The sequence below is a fragment of the Cervus canadensis genome, chromosome 8 (assembly GCF_019320065.1).
Source record: "Cervus canadensis isolate Bull #8, Minnesota chromosome 8, ASM1932006v1, whole genome shotgun sequence".
Lineage (NCBI taxonomy): Eukaryota > Metazoa > Chordata > Mammalia > Artiodactyla > Cervidae > Cervus > Cervus canadensis.
The window spans coordinates 17,607,308-17,622,328 of record NC_057393.1 but is presented as its reverse complement, the minus strand read 5'-3'; the positions used below and the strand labels follow the sequence as shown (position 1 = coordinate 17,622,328).

Genomic DNA, 15,021 nt, shown 5'->3' with positions numbered 1-15,021 from the left:
GGATGCCCTGTCCTGTAATCTACTCTGTTGCCTTCTTGTCCACCATAGTGCTTGGTACCATGCTGAGCCCAGTAGGAAATCTATGGACATCATAGAGGCAATGGGTATTTGCAAATCAAAGTTGTTCCTAACACTTCTCTCTGTGGATAAATCAAGGTGCACCTAGTACTGATGCTTCAGAACATCCTAGAGGGGACAGTAGAAGGGAAAGAGAATTCCCTCTGAGTGTTTTCATTCATTCACTCACTCATTCATTCAACAAATATTTTCTGAGGGCTTGCAGTCCATAACACTGTGGTGAATGCAGGGGACACATCCATGAACAAGACAAGCAAAACCCCTCCTCCTAGAGTCTACATTCTGTTGAAGAAGAGAGAGAAGGACCACCAACTACATATAATGTGTGGTAAGTGGTACCAATGAAAATACAGGAGCATAGGTGAGAGGGTCTGAGAGTGCCTGATGTAACAAGAGGATGTTAACATCTCAGTCTTTGTTTCAAAATTAAGACCCACATTCTTTTCAGAACTTCAATTATTTTTACAAACATAGAGGAATTACAAAAAAACCTGGAAAATGTAAAAAAGTGTAAAGATACAAAAATCTCCTATAAACCGCTGTCAAAACCACACTTATTTTATGCCTCCTTGGGATCAGATTGCATATCGTTTTGGAACCTGCCTTTTCACTTCAAATTACATGTTGAATTTCTCCTTCAGTTGTAAAAATTTAATTTAAAACATCATTTTAAATAACTGCATCATATGCCACTTATATAGATGTGCCATAAATTATTTAATCATTCCCTATTGTTGAACATTTGGTTTGTTTCCACTCTTACAAATAGGTTTCAATGACTCTCCTTGTTCTTAAATCTTTAAGAGTCTGTTGGTTTCTTAGAATAGTTTCCTAGCCAGTCAGTCTACAAATTTCATGGAGTGATTATTATGTGCCAAGTAGATTTCCTCTTGCTTTCCTAGCGTGGTCCTTTGGGTGTTGTTAGGAGTACTTGACTATGCTACCCTTTATTTTGCTCACCTGACAAGGTGGGCCTATTTACCACCATCCTGTGTTGATCTCAACTGTACCTCTGGGTCCAGGGCATGAGGGAGTCCCTGTATTAATTACTATTTGGTCTCCTCTCAGTATCAAGTCTGTTTTTCCCCTTGATTTTTCTTCTCCTGTTCCCCAAACTTTCTGGGACTATGTGATGTGCTCTCATACCTTAACTTTATGTGTCTTGCCCATCCTTATAGTAGTCGGGGACTGTGGCAGGAAGTGGCCCCAGAAACTGGACCAGGGTCTGTCTCTGAGTGTGTATGTGAATGGGGGGTGGGAGACAGCAGGCAGTCCCAAAGTGCTATTGTAGGAGGACAGAAGATGGAAGTCCAGGTATAGATAGCAGAAACTGGCCTGACTGCCTTCTGACCATGTCTTTGGATGGACTGAAATAGGACTTGTGTTTTCAGGGCATGTCATTAACCTGTTTCACTAACTCTTTCTAATCTGTGTACTTGAAAACCTCTGATAAATGTCACAGATACTGTAGTGGAATGACTGCATGACATCCCTTTGACTTGTAACTTTATAGTCCCTTCCTGCTCACATTCTAGCTTTGCTGTGACACTGGCTTGTCCAGTGGGAAGCCAGTGGGATGCAAGTGGAAGTTCAAAAGTGCAGGCTTATTTCTGCCAACTCTCTTGTCATAATTCTGACACCGGCAGAGGAATATAGCTAGGCAAGGCTGCTGGAGGACTGTAAGAGCTATGAGGACCTAAGGCGATCCAAGACCAGCTGGTCCTCTGCCCCTCTATCCACTGATCACAGACACATGAGCAAGTCTAGCCAAGAACTGATTGAGGCCTGAGTCGCCTCAGATCAACCAAATTGACACAGAGACTTGTGAGAAAAACAGACAAATAAATAAAGCATATATTAGGTTTGGGGGGTTGTTTGTTACTCAGCAATAACTAAGTGACAAAGACATTAATATTGAAGAGTAAAGAAAAGGCGGGCAATGGAGTTGAAGAAGATAGGAAGAAGGTAGAGTAACAGACCAAAGCACTCAGAAAATCTGCAGCTCTGGATTCATAGTCAGCATGGCTGTATTCCACAGCAGGAATTCCACCCTGTGTTTGCCCTTTGACCTCCAGTGCTGAGCTTGGCTACCCCTTCACTGTATGCATACTCCCTCCCAGGTCTCCTGTTTAGCAGTCCTAGGAACCAGAGTTGAGAACTCTTGGGAAGCAGGTGTCTCTGGAGACCAGCTTGTGCTAATTCTGAGGAAGGTTCTGGAACTGCACAAGCATCCGGAGAGAGCTCTGCAGTCCCCATCTGGGAACACAGGGAGGCCTGCCCCGCAAGCAGCCTGGCTTCCTTTTTTCCTCGTCTACACTTCTGTCTTCCTCCTGCCCATGTGGCTGACCTCCCGAACTCAGTCTCCCCTGGTCATCTCTCACCTGAAGCAGCCTGCAAGACTGTGTCCCAGTGTGATCCCAATACAGCCCCCAAAGCCAGCAGCACCAGGTTGGGGGGAGGGGCAGGGGTCATCGAGCTGGACCAATCCTCCTCTAGCACAAACCACCCCCATTCCTACCCTATTTGCCTCTCATTTCACGGACGTGCACAGGGTTGCAAGAGGCACTCCTTGCAGAATTTGTAACACAGAGATACAGCTCATTTGGTGCAAATAAATGGCCATCTTCTCTGCTTTCCTTTTCTTTCAAACTAGAGAAATGCAAGTTGCCCTCCACTCTTCCCTTGATATTACATGGCGGTTTCAATCTCATTATTATTGCATTATATGTAGCACATCTGTTACTGGTCAGAAGCCAACTATTTAATTCTATTAGATACATCTATACGGCAAAGTGATAATCTACACCAGGTTTGTGGAACAAGCACTTAATACTTGGCAGCAAGCAGCCAGAGGCTTGATGCGCAAGTAAGAGAGTGTAGGAGGCCCATTGTAGCCGAGGGTAGCAGGCGGCCAGAAAGCGCTGCGGCATCGTTCCCCAGGCCAGCATTCCATGTGGGAAAGCAGTCCGTCAGCGGCTTGTTCCAACATCTGCAAGATATTGATGGAGAACGAGGGAGGTGAGGAGGGGAGGGAGAGGGGAAACGTTTACCTAACCAAATGCTAACTCTTCCAAGGGGATTCATGTCAGCGCAGACTAAATGATGTGAGGGTTTCAGCCACATGTGGTTGTATTTACCCCCCAAGAAATGGACACAGATTCGTGTCTTGTTCAGTAACTGCAGCGCCTTAGACATGCCTTCTGCAGTTGCCCCTGAGTTCCTACTCGGGTTTCCTGGCCTCTGCACATCAGGGAATGGGCTTGCTCTCAGCACTGGGGCTCACAAACGGGTGCTGTATGTGGGAATCTGGCTGGGGCTCTGACCTCCTGGAAATGCTGGCTGGATTGCACCCCTCTCTCCCAAATACCCCATCTTGCTCAGGAGCAGTCCACAGACGTGTGTGCTGCCTTGCTGCCGAACTGGCCACCTTTTGTCAGCAACGTCTCCTGCATTTTCACCTAGAGGGCTGGAGGAAAGAAGAAAGAACGATGATAGGATCTATGTCTGATTTCCCCTCCATCCAGGGGGAAGGATCACTTTTAAATCTCAAAATTGATGAAGGGAAGTAGGGAGGGGTGGATCAAGAAATCAGGTCTCATATTACATTGATTCTAAGTAAGATGTCATCACTTTTAAGAAGCTCCGTTATTTTACATACCTCTAAGAAAAATACTGATTCCTCAGCTATGATACACAATCAATTAAAGACACATCCAAATCTCAGAGATGTTAAATTGTGGGAAGAAAAATGTGCAACTGTGGATGCTCAACCCCAGGGCTCCCCCAATCCTGGTCACTGTGGGATGGTGGGCAAATTATTTAGCCTCTCTGTACCTCAATTTCCTCATCTGTGATATGGGCATAGTTATAGCTCCTGCCTCATACAGTTGTTGCAAGGATTAAATATTACTGTATGTAAGTGCTTAAAGGAGACACTGTGTGTTTACTTATTGTGTGACCTTGAATGTCTTGCTTGTTTCCTTAGCTACAAAATGCAGATAGCAACCCAATTGCATTTTGCTTTCCCAGTGGCACAGCCGTAATCTGCCTGCAATGCAGGAGATCTGGATTCGATCCCAAAGATCCCCTGGAACAGGGCATGGTAACCCACTCCAGTATTCTTGCCTGGAGAATCCCATGGACAGAGAAGCCTAGCAGGCTACAGTCCATAGGGTTGCAAAGAGGTAGACATGACTGAAGCAACTTAGCATGCATGCATCCTATTGCATTTACATCTCTTCAATGTGGCTCAGTGTTTGGACCTTCTCTAACCAGGTAACCAGGAAGGCAGGTGGATAAGAGAGTTGTTTAAAGGAAAAAGTCCATTACGGTGAGTAGACTAATATGCCAGCAAGATGGCCTCTCCCTCCCCAGTCCTCCCAACTATCTAGGCTACATCTATGGGCACTGTCTTACTGAACCCACTCACCCACCAGGCTGCCTTCCTTTCCAACAGCTCAGAGGAAAGACATGGTTTGTCACTGGCCACCAGTCTTTGCTGTTGACATAAACTGCAATGTACATCCCAACTATGGTAAATGTTTGCCCTTTGTCCCTGGGGTGCTTTAAGAATCATTCATCAAGCAATTTCATATTTAATCACATGGTTAATTTTCTCCATGGCCCTGTAATGAAGAGAGGGTAAGTGTTACGATTCCCATTTACTCAATGAAAAGGCTGAGGGCTAGAGAAATAAAATGACCACCAACGTCACATAAAGCTGGTTCTCTCAGAAATATGTTATGAAGCTTATGCTCCCATGGTGGGTTGAACTCATACTCAGTGCCCCTTCGTGCAGTGGCCCCTCCCTGCAGGAGGATTACACATTCCTGCCTCAACTTCACACTGGGCCAGGTGACTTCCCTGGGCCAGTGAAATGTGAGCTCTGTCCAAGAAGAAGCTCTAAGAGCTCCAGGTGACCTGCCATATGTCTCTTCCTTCTGCCATAAAGTTGGCCAAGTTCCAGCTAGAGGCTGCTTCATCACCTGCCTGGGTCCCCTTGAAGCATTCAGCATGGAGCAGAGTGGCAGGGAGCTCAGAGTGGACATATAGCTGAGCAAGAAGCAAACCTTCATGGCTGCAAGCCATAGCAATCATGGGGTTGTATGTTCCCCAAAACCTAGCCTCTTTGAACTGATGAAGTGTATTTTATATTTTTTAAAAATTTGTATTGGAGTGTAATTGATTTACAATATTGTGCTAATTTCTTTACTTTTTAAAAATTTTATAATTGGAATATAGTTGATTTACAATGTTGTGCTAGTGTCTGCTACACAGCCAAGTGAATCAGTTATGCATATACATGCATCTGTGCTTTCTTAGGTTCTTTTCCTGTGTAGGTCATTACAGAGTATTGAGTAGAGTTCCCTGTGCTATACAGTAGCTCCTTATTATCCACTTTATATATAGTAGCACATATATGTCAATCCCAATCTCCCAATTTGTCCCTTCTCCCTTTCCCCCCATGACCATAAGGTTGGTTGTTTTCTTCATCTGTGATTCTATTTGTTTTGTAAATAAGCTCATTTGTGTCATTTTTTTTTTACATTCCACATATAATCAATGTCATCTGATATTTGACTTTCTCTGTCTGACTTCTTTCATTCAGTACGACAATCTCTAGGCCCATCCAGTTGCCACAAGGGGCATTATTTCATTCTTTTCATGGCTGAGTAATGTGACTTCCATTGCATACATGTACCCTCTGTGCACAAGACCTATACCTCCTGCCCTCCATGAAACATTTGCTTTCTTAGAAGATAATTGAAGTGGCCTGCTTCCTATTTTAGCACACAGCTCTCTTTTTCATGTTAGCCCTGATTAGCCCTCTCTGAGTACAAAATCAAATAATTCTGATCATGGACTAAAGCAGTATACTTCTTTCCACCAATTAAAAAATAAAAATTAAAAAAAAAAACTGTTACAGTTTTCCAAGGAAGAATTTTCTGGAAGATTTTGGGTTTGTTGATGGTCAAAATGTAGTCAGGAATAAGTCCTAGTTGAGCAAAGGAAATCAGAAGTCGAGACATTTAGTAATAAAGTAATGAATGATTTTCTAGAGTGATTGGCTTTGCTGAAGTAAATAGAGCTCCTTCTGGCTACACAGTTGAGCATATTGCTTCCTGGTGACGCCACTTTGTTGGTTAAACTTCTGATCCATCTCATCACTTGGCAGTGACACTTCAGTGAGCACCCCAGGAGGTGGCACTTGGGATCTTGGGAGGTCTGGAGGCACCTGACTGGATTCATCTCTCCAGATACCAACACCAGTCCTGTTCGTGAGTCAGTCCACCGAAGTCAGGCAGCATATTCAGTCTTAACTAGGCAGGAGGTGTGGTCTTCTGTGGAACTGTGCTACCCTAGACCTGCAGTGGGGGAGCCCAGCCTTAAACCGATCTTGCCATGTCTGGCCCTGGCCATGCCTATGGAACACACTTCTGTCCGCCTTCCTGGTTTTCTGTTCCAGTTTTCCCACCACTCTGAATTTGCTGCTCTGATTATCAGCCTTGTATCTTGGGCTCTGATGACCCTCCACTCCAAGATTCTGGCTGAGGTCCTCCTTCAGACGGTATGGACTTTGTGCCTTGGGAACATGTTTCACTCCCCAGATGCTGTACCATGACACCAACTCCATCGAGTCTGGGTTCACTTGGCCACTTTGTATAATACAGAACAGGACCCTGGGTTGCCCTTCTGAAACTTCCCAGCCAGGTCAGTTTCCAGACAGCCAGGACCTATCCTACCTGGACAGCTGAGGACCCCGAAGACCTCACCTACAGCTCTCTACCCCATGATTCAGCCATGATCTCTCATCTCCTTGCAGAACAGGGCGTGCAGGCTTCTTCCTGAAGCTCAAATGCATATGGCGGGCTGAGTGCCTAGTTTTGAAGTGCCTGGGGACCTGCAGATAAATGATGGCACTCGGAAGCTGGGGCTCATGTTACAGCTGAGCTGCCCACAACTGGCTTTCTTCGCTCTGAGCGTCTTGGCAGCAGTGTCTTTTCCAGCTGTATGCCTCTTGCTTAATGGGGAGCTGGTCCAGAGCTCTGGAGCGAAGGCCATGAGATCCAAATCCCATTCCAAGCAAGTGAGTGACAAGCAGCTAATTTCCAAAGCTGCGCAGCGGATATTTTTTCTTCCTTCAACCCTCTGGGAGAGAAAATGATGCAAATGAAATACCCCAAGGGGAAGTAGCTTGTTGTAACTTATGATTAACCTTGAAAAACCACATGAGTTAAGCATTCCAGTCCTGGAGCTAACCTAAAACCAGGAACATGATCCTTCTTACTCACATGCGCTCACCCTCCCTCCCCTTTCCCTCTGTAGCTCGCAGAAATCTTAGGTGCTTTTGCACAATGCAGATCCCCTGCCACTAGAGCCAGCAGAGGGTATCTTTGCTGGGACCAGCTAAGAAAAAGGCAGCCTTGGAATCTGTTTTATGGGAAACTCCTCTCATCAGAACAATAGCCTAGGACATCTTTATAGCATTTGATGGCATTGTTCTTCATGACAGCCCAATATTGGGGCTATCCTACCTTATCTTTTCTTAAATCCAATACAACGCTTCTGGAAGCATGTTGGGTTGTGACTGGCTCATGATAATGGTGAATGGTGTCTGGGGGCAAAACATAGCCCCCACATACTGCTCTACAAAAGCAAGGCATCTAGGTGCACTCAAAACGATGCTCTGCGAGGTGTCTGCCTCTCACTGTGAAAAGTCATTTTTACCCCTTAGGCTTCTGTTCTTCATCTCAGAAGTGGGGCTAACATTATTTCCCTTCCAAAATTGCTTGGGGAAATAAAGTCATTGTGGCGATAACATCATCTCTTTATACTTCAGCTTCCTCTCTTAGGGTTGTCATGAAAATTAAACAAACTAATGTAGGTAAAGTGCTTAAGATAGTGCCCGGCACACAGTAAGTGCTGAATAAATATTAGCTGTTATTTTTATTGGTTTTGAATGAAGCCTTACTAAGGATGGTGAAAAGCAGAAAGTGTGGCATCAAAAAACATGAATGACTTCCCTGTTGTTAACAGCTCTTAAGGTGTTTCTCCTGAGCAACTGGCAAGAGATTCTTTATCCCAAGACAACCAGCACCTGCCCTCACACACTTAGGTTGCCCAAGAGTGAGGTGACACTTTGGACAGAGCTGTTCTGAGATGGGACATTTCAATGTGACCTTTTTGCTATTGATCCATCATAATGCAGAAAACATCCTTTTCCCCTTAATATATATATTTTTTATTGAAGTATAATTGACTAACAATGTTTCAGGTACACAGCAAGGTGATTCAGTTATACATACACACATATATTATCTTTCAGATTATTTTCCATTATAGGTTATTATAAGATATTGACTGTAGTTCCCTGTGCTGTACAGTACATCTTCATTGCTCGTTGTGTATCTATTTTTTAAAATTAGAAGTCTAGCATTCTATTTAAACTAAGTCAAACAAATGAAATCAAAATTCATAATTTTTTTAGCTAAGCAAAAATTCACAAGTTTTCTAAAATATATATATTATACATATCATATATGTATACATGTGTATACAAAGGCTTTTCTACTATGCTTGATAAAGGCTTAAGAAAGAACATCAAAAAAAAAAAAAAAAGAAGAGAAGTAGAAATTGGAAAACATAAAGTAAGTGAAATGGAAGCACTGCATATGAAATAGAAAAAGTGAACCAAACTAGATAAAAGTAAAAGATCATCATATAGTCCAGTTGTTTTTAAACATGGCTGCTCATTAGAAACATACCTGGAGCTTTGGAGAAAAAAAAGCAATACCTGGTCATCTGTACTTTTCAAAAAAGTCCAAGATAATTCTGATATGTATCTGGATTTTAAAAAGTGAGTACATGTTTTTCTATTAAATGGTAGTATTGATGATATAGAATTCAATCATTTTCTGTTGACCAATCATGATATAATGGTATTAAGTAATAGTTACATAATCATAACAGTAAGAGATGTTTATCAGTTTTCACAATCAATAGCCATACAAAATATAAAGGATGATTACAATTGCAAGCCATAATGAAAACATGATTAACCTAACTATATAAAATAATTATGTACAGTCTGAGGGATTAAGTAGAGTGATGTGGTAAGTGGAAGTGCATACATGCACATACTTTCATCTGCCCACCCTATGTCTTTTGGTTGGTGCCTTTAATCCATTTACATTTAAGGCAATTATCGATATGTATGATCCTATTACCATTTTCTTAATTGTTTTGGGAGAAAATGGATTTAAAAAAAAATTAAAAGCAATGAGGACAACTGACCTTGAGCCTTCCTCTCTCCCTGAACCCAATCTTGTTCTCAAAACTGACCTCTTGAAGTCAAAGAGGAAGTGTTGCTGTGTACACATTTCTTGTTAACTACATCTTTTATTTATTTATTTTTTTAATTGAAAGTTTAAGCCTTTGTTTTCTAGGCTTCATTAGAATATCCTGGGTCAAAATGGTGACGTCAGATATCTATGTTCTCCCACAGACCACCTAGTTTTCTCAGACAGTGTGGCTATTCCTGCAGGGTCACTGGCCCAACAGGCTCTGTTGGGGGAAAACCAAGGGCAGCGAGCCTTGGACCAGTTTCATCCTGAGGAGAAGGAGGCAGCATCATTGGACACCAGGTTGGGAGAGGCTGAGTTGGGGTACTGGAGTGTCCAGGTTCGGAGGCATTGACATTACCTGGCACTCTTTCTGGCTTCCTTCCCAGCTCTGGTTTTAATTAGCTGCTTCCGGATTTAATCTCCCAAATGTTCTGCCTCCATCCTGTCTAATCCTGCAGTCTGATGGGTCCTTATTTATGCACATCAATACTGTTTACAAACATGAAAGCCGCCCAGCAGTGTTTGAACTTTAGGCACTGCCATTGGTTATCAATAAGGAAAGGCAACCCTGCAGGGGGTGCGTCAATATCACCAGGTCAATATTCCACGTGCAGGTGAGGTCCAGGCCTTGCTGCACTGTCTGGGGGAGGAGGCTTGGGATGGCAGAGGCTCTTCCAGCTCTGCTCTCTTAGTATGACCATCTCCTTTCCCTTTCTGAGTTGCCCAGTGATCTCCTATAGGGTAGATCTGTTTACCTAAGAAGCTTCCTGTTGCAGCAGAGAGAAGAAAGCTAGCATTTTGGAAGAATATTCTTTTCCCAGTGGACACATTGGCCCACTATTCTCTTGGGGTACTGCGACCAGGGGTCAGTTTTCTGGCAGACTCTCCCACACTTACAAGCTATATGAGTTGGGACAAATCAGAACCTCTCTTGGCCTCACTTTTTAAATCTAGAAAATATTAGTCTCAATAGTCAAATGTGATAACCTGCACAGAAGTGTTTTTGTAAACTGAGAAGGGTCATATGTCTTATACCCTGGTTTACAGAGCCAGACAGACATGGGTTCAAACTCCAGTGCTGCGACTTACTGGCTGGATGTCCCCCAGCAGTTTATAGAAACTCTCTAATCGTCAATTTACTCATGATAAATGGGCTTAATAGTGGTACTGACCTGGAAGGCTGTTTCAGGACTAAATGGGATTAAATATTAAAGAGTGTGTATGGTCTGGTACCTGGACCTAAGAAACACATAATACATCTTAACTGTTGCTCCATTATGTTGGTTATTTTTACTAAATAATAATTATAAATTTAATTAATAGTAATTATTATCATTATTATGATTTCCAGGTCTGCCACTTCTTAGCTGAGTGAGCTTATAACACTTACATTCCTTCTTGAGCCCCAGTTTTCTCAGTTATTAAATCTGAATCACAAAACTAATCTCTTTTAATATTTAAGATTCTCTGAAAATATTCTGTGACCCTTGGACCAGCATATTTTAGGTGCTCAATGCAGATTAGTTCTCCTCCCTGATGTTTATTTCCTCTTTCTTTCTGTGGAGAGATATAACCCTCATTCCTTTTTGCATCATCCTTTGCAAATCTGGGAGAGGCATCCCTGGCTGTCTAATTTCAAAGCAATCACCTCAGTTGAGAAAGGCAACTTTCCAGGAGCTGGCATCACAATGTGAGAACATCGTTGAAATCTCTCAGGTCGTGCCTCTGGTGAGCAGTGTCCTCGAGGCCCCTGTGGGTTTTTTGTTTTATTGGCACCTAAACATCTCCTCGATAAACAACAAGGACTTACTGTATGGCATAAGGAGCTAGATTCAATATCTTGTAATAACCTACAATGGAAAATAAACTGAAAAAGAATGTATATACATATATGTGTGTTACTAAATCACTTTGCTGTATACCTGAAACATTATAAATCAACTATACTTCAATCTTAAAAATTAATTAAAAACACCACTGTTCAGTCATGTCTGACTCTTTGTGACCCCATGGACTGCAGCACCCAGGCTTCCCTGCCTTCACCATCTCCCGGAGCTTGCTCAGACTCATGTCCACTGAGTCGGTGATGCCATTGAATCATCTTGTCCTCTGTCATCCCCTTCTCCTCCTGTCTTCTATCTTCCCCAGCATCAGGGTCTTTTCTAATGAGTCAGCTCTTCACATCATGTGGCCAAAGTATTGGAGTTTCAGCTTCAGCATCAGTCCTTCCAATGAATGGTCAGAGCTGATTTCCTTTAGGGTTGACTGGTTTGATTTCCTTGCAGTCCGAGGGACTCTCAAGAGTCTTCTCCAGCACCACAATTTGAAAGCATCCATTCCTTGGCATTCAGCCTTCTTTCTGGCCCAAATATCACATCCATACATGACTATTGGAAAAACTATAGCTTTGACTATACACCTTTGTTAGCAGAGTAATGTCTCTGCCTTTTAATATGCTGTCTAGGTTTGTCATAACTTTTCTTCCAAGGAGCAAGTGTCTTTTAATTTATTTAAAAATAAGTAAATAAAATATTTTTTAAAACTTCAAGTATCAAAATAAAGGGAAAAAAATCTCCTCTCTCTCTTGGTACATACATACACACACACACACACACACACACACACACACACGTATATATATATTATGTGTCTGACTCTTTGGGACCCCATGGACTACACAGTCTATGGAATTCTCCAGGCCAGATGATGGAGTAGGTAGCCTTTCCTTCTCCAGGGGATCTTCCTAACCCAGGGATTGAACCCAGGTCTCCCAAATTGCAGGCAGATTCTTTACCAGCTGAGTCAGGAGGGAAGCTCAAGAATAATGGAGTGGGTAGCCTACCGCTTTTCCAGAGGATCTTCCTGACCCAGGAATCGAACTGGGATATCCTGCATTGTAGGCAGATTCTTAACCAGCTGAGCTATCAGGGAAGCCAACATATTATGGAACATATATATTAATATGTACATTATAGAGCATAAATATATATGCATATATATATGTATGTATGTTCCGTAATGTAACCCGTGGGGAGCAGCTTGGTTAACTCACGACTTCCTTTCTAACAAGTTCCCACGTGGGACTTCAGTTTCCAGGGGCACGAGTTCTACAGCCTTGGTCCTGTGTGATGAGCAATGCTGTGTTTCTGTGACCTCTGCCGTCGGCACCCGGCCAAGCCACGTGTACACGCTTAACATCTGTTGATGCACTGAGCAGCCCTAGGTTTTTACTGAGTTTGTTCACTTGCTGGCTGGTTTGGCATCATCACCTCCCCCAACCACAGTGATTCTCCTAAACAAACAATTAAAATTCTCCCTTCTAGGGGGTGACCAACTCATCCTGGTTTGCCTGGGCTGTTCCTCTTCTGAGTCCTGAAAGACCCATGTCCCAGAACCTCCTCTGTCCTGGGCACTCCCCGGCCACATTTAATCACCCTATGTTTTAGGGTAGTCAGATGATCGACCCTTTCATCTGATAATAAGACAGAAGAAGAAAGTGAAGTGGAAGTGTTAGATGCTCAGTCATGTCTGATTCTTTGCGATCTTCTGAACTGTAGCCCACCAGGCTGCTCTGTCCTTGGAATTCTCCTGGCAAGAATTCTGGAATGGGTAGCCATGCCCTTCTCCAGGGGATCTTCCCAACCCAGGGATAAAACCTGGACCTCCTGCATTGCAGGCATATTCTTTACCATCTAAGCCATGTGAGAAGCTTGTGGTAACCAAAGCAAATGAAGTGAAAGATACTGATGGTAAGTTCCTGACGTTGCCAGTGTTTATGCTGATGTTAGGTTTTGAAAGGATAGAGTGAAAGAGGAAACCAAGTGTGGTTGCTGGTGTTTCCTGGGTGTGTGGTGCTCACTGCTCTCACCCCTTCTCTCCTTTACTCCCCCCAGCAGCCCTAGGAGACAGGCACTCTTAGTATTTGCATTTCAGAGTTGAAAACATGCATCTCAAAGGTGAAGCAGCTAGTCTAAGGTCGCCCAAGTAGCAAGTATCAAGGTCAGGATGTGGAATTTGATCATCCCTTTCAGCTGATGAAGGTCCTGCACGGCCCTGACCAGGGTGCTCCATGGCCAGCTGGTCTCCTGTCTTCCCAGCAAAATCAAGCTCACCAAAGGTCCCCATAGATTTCTACTATGATTTTCTGAAAACCCTTCAGAGATGCTTTGCTCAGGATGAGCCCAGAGAGTCAATGATGTTGTAATGCTGGCACACACACACACACGCACACACATGCACACACATGCACTTGCTAGCAAAAGTGCAGAAACTCATGTGTAAAACATGCAGCTTTTTTCCAAATGTTTAACTTTTCATGCACATGTTTCAGTGACTGTCCACCTGAAGTGAGTGAGGCAGTCTACAATCCAATGACCTTAGAAGAGGGTCAGAGAGGAGTTTAAGAAGGTGCTGGGGCTTTGGAGGGAGAGCCTTGCAGAAGGCAAAGGCTCTGTGTCGGGTGTGGCTCCTCCCTCTCAAGTCTTCAGGGGAGCTAGAGCCTTTCTGACTGGGGGACTTGGGAACATCAAGGGGCCAAAAACTGACTTGGAGCCATCCTGAGGCATCATCCTCTTGGAGCAGATGCACAGGGCGAATGCTGGGAGTTGGAAGAAACTGGGAGGAGTGCTCTGAATTTAGAGTCAGACGTGACTGGGCTGCTGAACACACATACATGCTCTGAACTTGGCGGCTGAGCCTGGAGGGCAGACTGTGGAATGGGGCAAGTGTTAAGGAGCTTCCATGGTGGCTCAGACAGTGAAGAATCGGTTGCAATATAGGAGACCCAGGTTCGATCCCTGGTTCGGGAAGATCCCCTAGAGAAGGGAATGACTACTCACTCCAGTATTCCTGCCTAGATAATTCCATGAACAGAGGAGCCTGGAAACTGGCTTGGTGCCATCCTGAGGGATCACCCCCAGGAGCAGATACACAGGATGTAACAGGGCGAAGGCTGGGAACTAGAAGAAACTGGGAGGAGTGCTCTGGACTTGGCAGCTGAAATTGGAGGGCAGACTGTGGGATGGGAAATGTGAGTCAAACGCACCTGAATCTGCCAGGGGACGATGCTCCAGGCAGTGTCTGGGTCACACACATTCTTCAAGTCCTCAAGTTCCTGGCCACATGCTTTCCCAGGCTCTGCCAATCCAAGATTAAGGCTGAGAGTGCAGTCCTGGGCAGCTTCTCCCCGTCCAAATATCTTCGCCAGAACCTCAGGGGCTGGAAGAATCTGATTCTGCCACAAAGGTTCTTTGAGTTCCTCCCCTTTCCCTCCCCAGCCCTCCCCAGCTCAGGGCCTCTGGCCCTGTTTCTCCTCCTCCCCCCACCAGCCAAAGGATGCTGGACTAGCTTATCAGATATTTGGCGTCTGCCAGCTCCCAGGAGTAGTGTGAACTGGAGTCAGGAAGCCGGAACTTTCAACTTCCTTTAATGTTCTCCCCTAATTGGACGCAAAAACCAAAGATAACGCCAGGAGTTTGTGGGCGAGTAGAGAGCTACTTCTTTCACCTTCAGCGCTAAATTTCTCAAGTCCTCCATGAGTTACAAGGCACTTTATTTACCTTCAAAGATATTCCTCAACGGGACAGTATAGATGGCTCTG

At 44.0% G+C, this 15,021-nt stretch overlaps 1 long non-coding RNA gene across 1 annotated transcript; it reads right to left on the bottom strand.

The window, feature by feature from the left end:
• Nucleotides 1-2,851: 2,851 nt before the first annotated feature.
• LOC122445790 lies at nt 2,852-14,668 on the bottom strand. The gene is made up of 3 exons (XR_006270675.1): nt 14,467-14,668; nt 3,402-3,544; nt 2,852-3,067 (listed from the first exon to the last, which is right to left on the bottom strand). It is a non-coding gene; the product is annotated as an uncharacterized LOC122445790 (long non-coding RNA).
• Between the last annotated feature and the right edge of the window lie 353 nt (nt 14,669-15,021).